Below are 6,206 nucleotides of genomic sequence, written 5' to 3'. Positions count from 1 at the left end.
GCGAAGCCGAGCGTGTGGAACCGACTGCCGCGCGCGGCCCCGCCCCCTCCCCTCCCCCACTACCTGGGGCTGCCCCGCTGCGGGGAGCCCTGGCCCTGCCTTGTTCCATCCGCTTCGAGGCAGGAATTCAGGAGAACCGGCCTCCGAGGAGAATGAGTTGAACATTTTTTACATTTTGAGTTCCAAATTCAACCGCACTTCTCCCGTGTCTGCGGAGGAGGCCAGCCAGGCGCTCTCAGTTACACGTGTGAAATCAGGCAGATCTAGGAGGACGAGTTTGAAAGATGGCATCCGGCATCCTGGAGCAAGGACTGTCTCTTAAGATTTCCAGTCTCTGGAGCTGGCCCAGTCAGCAGTGTTCACTCCCTTCGAGGAGGCTTCCCCCCCAGTCCATCCTCTCTTCTCAGCTGTCAAATTAATGTCTCTTAAAAGCAGGTCTGACCTTTGCTCCCTGTTACCTCCAGGATCGAGTCTAAAACCCAAATAAACATGCATGGAGCACCTCCAACGCTCTGGGCGTTGTAGGGATACAAAGTGAGACGAAAGGCAGCTTCTGCCTTCAAGGAGTCATCTGATGGGAAAAGACGAAATTCAAACCCACACGAAGCAAGCGACGTGCCCGATAAATAGGAAAAGTGGGCAGAGGACAAGCGCGGGGATTGAAAGGAGCTGAGGAAGGAGATGGGGTTGTCCTTGGTGCTTGGAGGAGGCCGGGGAGGTCAGTAGACCAGACGGGAGGGAGAATGGTCCAGGCATGGAGAACGAGCCAGAGGCTGGGGAGCAACCTGGAAGCCGTGTCACAGGATCAGACAGGGCATGTTGGCAAGGAGAGTGTAAGAAGATTACAGTCCTACGAAGGTAGGAGGGGGCTAGGCTATGAAGGGCTTCAGTGCCAAACGGCGATCCCTCCCCACCTTTTCAGACACATTTCTTACTGACCCCACCCACCTCTTTTGTTGTTGAGGTGACAAGAAGTATTTATTGTAAAGAAGTGTTCAAAAGGCTGTACTACGACATTAATGAATTCCCAACTGGAGGCCCTGGTTTAAAATCCCATCTGGTTGGTGCAATCCAGGGACTTGTACAAGAAGCCGCAGCCTTCCAGCTCCATGGGTTCTCCCTCGCCATCCCCCTGCTTGTAATTCTCTACGTCTCCATGTCTGGGCTTCTTTAATTTCTTTCTGCCTCCTAAAATCCCCCCTTCTACAAGAAATCTTTCTGGATCACCCTTAGTGCTAGCGCCTTACCTCTGGGATGACCTCTCAGTTACCTTTTCGGGCTCTTGTTTGTATGTGGCTGTTTGCATGTTCCACCCCCCACTCCAGATTTTGAGCTCTTGAAGGTAGGGGTTGGTTTTTGCCTTTCTTGCATCCCTAGTGTTTCACACAGTGCCAGACATATAACTAATTAATTATTAATTAATTAATGTTGATTTGACTTGCTGACTGGGTAAATAGAGTAATACCCCTGCCAAGGATAACATGAACTGACCTTAATGTCTTCATAGTAGTAAAAGGCAGCACATATTTCTTAACTATCTCTATAACCTCTCAAGCAGTCTGACAGTTATATTCTTATGTATTTCTTCTGCTTGTCAATTTTAATTTTCCTGGAAGATGAGCTAGCAATTACTTGGGAATCTGGTATTAGAAGATTCTAGATTCAAAGCCTACCACTTACTATCTGTTTAGCCATGGACAGATTACTTCATTTCTCTGAGTTCTAAAATGACAGGTTTAGACTAGATGATCTCTAAGGTCCTTTACAACTGGCAACTTGAGCCAGTGAGTCATTCTTACCTTCGTTACTCTAAAACAAAATAATTCACAGTTCCTGAGTTCTTTACTAGGTCTCGTACTCAGTGAATCAGGCCCAGATCCTGCCTCTTGGTAGTTTACTGTGTATCAGAGACACACAAGTAAACATGTAAAGTGAAGTGCAGATAATTTTGACAAATTATTGAATAATTAAATCAAATAGGGGATTAAAAATCCACTTTATTCTTTTTTTATGTACAACTTGCTGTTCCTTTTATTTTTATTTTTAAATATTAATTTATTTTAGTTTTCAACATTCGCTTTCACAAGATTTTGAGTTCCACATTTTCTCCCCATCTCTCCCCTTTCCCGACCCCAAGACAGCCTGCATTCTGATTATCATTTCCCCCAATCTGCCCTCTCTTCTATCATACCCCTTCTTTCTCTTATCCCCTTCCCTTCTATTTTCTTGTAGGGCAAGATACATTTCTATACCCCATTGCCTGTATGTTTTATTTTCCAGTTGCATGTAAAAACAATTTTTAACATTCATTTTTCAAACTTTGAATTTCAACTACTCTCCCTTCCTCCCTTCCCACCCATCCCCACTGAGAAGGTAAGCAATTAATTCAATGTAGGTTATACATGTGTAGTTATGCAAAACACTTCCATAGCAGTCATATTGTGAAAGATTAACTATATTTCCCTCTATCCTATCTTGCCCCCCCGTTTATTCTATTCTCTCATTTGACCCTATTCCTCCTCAAAAGTATTTACTTCTAATTACCTCCCCTCCCATTTGCTCTCTCTTCTATCATCCTCCTCCCCCTTCTATAATCCCTTATCCCCTTCCCCCGTACTTTCATGTAATGTAAGATAGATTTTCATACCAAATTGAGTGTACATGTTATTCCCTCCTTAAGCCAAGTTCGATAAGAGTAAGGTTCACTCTTTCCCTCTCACCTCCCCACTCTTCCCCATCATTGAAAAAGCTTTTTCTTGCCTCTTTTATGTGAGATAGTTTGCTTTGTTCTATTTCTCCCTTTCTACTCCGAATATATTCCTCTCTCACCCCTTAATTTTATGTTTTTAGGTATTATCCCTACCTATTCAACTTATCCTGTGCCCTCTGTCTATATGTATATAGTCCCTCCAGCTACCCTAATACTGAGGAAAATCTCAAGAGTTACAAATATGATCTTTCCATGTAGGAATATAAACAGCTCAACTTTAGTAAGTATGATCTTTCCATGTAGGAATATAAACAGCTCAACTTTAGTAAGTCCCTTATGATTTCTCTTTCCTTTTTACCTTTCATGCTTCTTTTGATTCCTGTATTTGAAAGTCAAATTTTCTCTTCAACTCAGGTCTTTTCAACAAGAATACTTGAAAGTCCTCTATTTCATTGAATAACCATTTTTTCCTCTGAAGTATTATACTCAGTTTTGCTGAGTAGGTGATTCTTGGTTTTAATTCTAGCTCATTTGACCTCTGGAGTATCATATTCCAAGTCCTGTAATCCCTTAATGTAGAAGCTCCTAGATCTTGTGTTATCCTGATTGTATTTCCACAATACTCAAATGGTTTCTTTCTGGCTGCCTGCAGTATTTTCTCCTTGATCTGGGAGCTCTGAAATTTGGCTACCATATTCCTAGGAGTTTTTCTTTTGGGATTTCTTCCAATATCTATTTTACCTGCTGGCTATACAATATAAGGGCAATTTTCCTTGATAATTTCTTGAAAGATGATGTCCAGGCTCTTTTTTTGATTATGGCTTTTAAGCAGTCCAATAATTTTTAAATTTTCTCTCCTGGATCTGTTTTCCAGGTCAGTTGTTTTTCCAGTGAGATATTACACATCTGCTATTTTTTCATTCCTTGGGCTTTGTTTTATAATTTTCTTGATTTTTCATAAAGTCATTACCTTCCCATCTGCTCCATTCCAATCTTTAAGGAATTATTTTCTTCAGTGAGCTTTTGGACCTCCTTTTCCATCTGGCCAGTTCTGCTTTTTAGAGCATTCTTCTCCTCACTGGCTTTTTGGATCTCTTTTGCCATTTGGGTTAGTCTGTTTTTTAAAGTGTTATTTTCTTCAGCATTTTTTTTTTGAGTCTCCTTTAGCAAGTAGGTGACTCATTTTTCATGATTTTCTTGTATCACTCTCATTTCTCTTCCCAATTTTTCCTCTACTTCTCTTAATTGATTTTCAAAATCTTTTTTTGAGCTCTTCATGGCCTGAGACCAATTCATATTTTTCTTGGAGGCTTTGGATGGAGAAGCCTTGACTTTGTTGTCTTCTGTTTGTATACTTTGTTCTTCCTTGTCACCAAAGTAAGATTCTATAGTCTGATTCTTTTTCTGGTTTTTGCTCATTTTTCCAACTCTTTACTTGACTTTTGAGCTCTTTGTCAAGGTAGTTCTCTGCTTCCAGTGGGGGGCCCCTTTTACATGGGAATGTTCTCATCTACAATGAGGAAGTAAGGACTGACCTGTAACTTCATGGAAACTGTCCTGTACTGTCCTAGTTAAAATTAGAACCAGTGGAGCTCCAGTAAAGTTCATCAATTGACTCTCTGAAAAAAAAAAACCATACAAAGTACACGAGGACAAATTGAGTTTAACCTGCATTATTAGCAAGTTGTTCATCAGTTTGTTAAATTTAGACAATCAAAAAAACAAAACCTTGATTTGTAGTGTTTCCCTGTTTCTGAGGTGTGTATGCTCCCACTGAAAATTTAACAGTCTTCTAGGCAGAAGTCCAAGCTGGTTCCACCATACCCTTGATAATATTCCATATATACAGAGTCAATTGGATGATTAAGAAAATTATCCAGATAATTCAGTCCATAAAATAGTTGCCTAAATTATTTTGGGAATCTCTTTTTAAAGGAATGAAGAGGGCAGGTTTGCTTATCCAAATTATGGTCCCAATACTCTTTGCCTTTTATATTGAGACAAACTGAAAGTATTTATGGCAGCTAGGTGGTGAAGTGGGTAGAGTGCCCCAGGCCTGGAGGCAGGAGGACTGGAATTCAAATTTGACCTCAGACACTTATTAGCTCTGTGCCCCTGGATAAGTTGTTTATTTAACACTGTTTGCCTCAGTTTCCTTGTCTGTAAAATGAGGTGGAGAAGGAAATGGCAAACCATTTCATTATCTTTGCCAAGAAGACCCCAAATGGAGTCATGAAGAGTAAGGTACAACTAATTGACTAAATAATGACAAAAGGTATTTATACACCAACTTTAACTTACTTAAACATGGCTAAATAAACTGGTTGATCATATGTGTGATAATTTTAACCACATATTGCTGTTTTCTTCTAGATAAGTATCAAAGGTAAGATTCATCAATGTTTCAGTTATATTTGCAATCAGGTTTTTTGCATATGCACTCACCTATCATCTTATAGGTACACCAGTTCGTACACCAGTTCTGTCCAAACTGGAAAAACAAAGACTATTCCAAGCCAACTGGATTAGAGGACGTACAAGTATCTAGACATTCATTTATTTGTAATTCAACTCAACCAGCGTAAGCAACCTACGGCTCAAGCCACTGTTAATGCTCTCTTCATTGGTGGATATTGATTACTCCATGATCCAAATCTATGTGAGAGGGGAGTTTAAGAAAGGTGACTTCCTCCATACTGAATGAATAAGAGTTTATGAAGGACATGAATAAGAATCATAGACTGAGACAGTATAAATAAGATGTCACCAGAAATGGTAGAAGGAACTACCCACATCAATGAGATAAATCATCTTTTGTAATAATAGCAACAATGGAGTGCTTATTTTTTAAAAGGGTTATTATATTTACAATAAAAGTTACTTTAAAAAAATTATCTTTGAAGTTAAGAGGCTTCACTGCCCTTGGAATAATTCTGGGCTCTGAGAGAAAAACTTTTGCCTTCTCTTGCTTGGAACAGGCTTTCATGCCATTTCTGGGCCATTTCCACACCATGCTGTCATGCATGTGTTTCTCCTCTCAATCCTCACCGTTTCTTGTTCTCCTTTATGTGTTCTTTTCTACCAGTCAGGTCCTTGAGGGCAGGGATTGTCTTGTTTATCTGTGTTTATATCCCCAGAACTTAACACAGTGTCTATCATAATAAGGACTTAATAAATACTTTAGAATCATTTCTGTAAGTCATTTGACAAAATCTCTCACAATATCTTTGTGAAAAAGATAGAGAAATGTAAATTGGATGTTTGTTCAGAACCAGTTGACTGAGTAGGACCCAGAGAATGTTAATTAATGGACCACTGTCAACCTGGAGTGAAGTCTTGGGAGGAATTCTAGTGCTTTCTCCTTAGCCCTGTTCCAAACAACAGTTTTAATCAGTGAGTTGAATAAAGATATAGAGGGCATGATTGTCAGATCTGAGGATAACACAAAGCTGTGTTAAGGAAGCTAATAAACTAGATGATATAATTTGGATCCTCA

The 6,206-nt window shown here is 39.9% G+C and overlaps 1 long non-coding RNA gene across 1 annotated transcript; it reads left to right on the top strand.

The window, feature by feature from the left end:
- The first annotated feature begins 712 nt into the window (after window positions 1-712).
- LOC140527133 (uncharacterized) lies at window positions 713-5,533 on the top strand. Its single transcript, XR_011974687.1, has 2 exons — window positions 713-858; window positions 5,170-5,533. It is a non-coding gene; the product is annotated as an uncharacterized lncRNA (long non-coding RNA).
- Window positions 5,534-6,206: the final 673 nt, after the last annotated feature.

Source organism: Notamacropus eugenii, chromosome 2, assembly GCF_028372415.1.
Source record: "Notamacropus eugenii isolate mMacEug1 chromosome 2, mMacEug1.pri_v2, whole genome shotgun sequence".
NCBI lineage: Eukaryota > Metazoa > Chordata > Mammalia > Diprotodontia > Macropodidae > Notamacropus > Notamacropus eugenii.
This window is presented reverse-complemented; position numbering and strand designations above follow the sequence as displayed.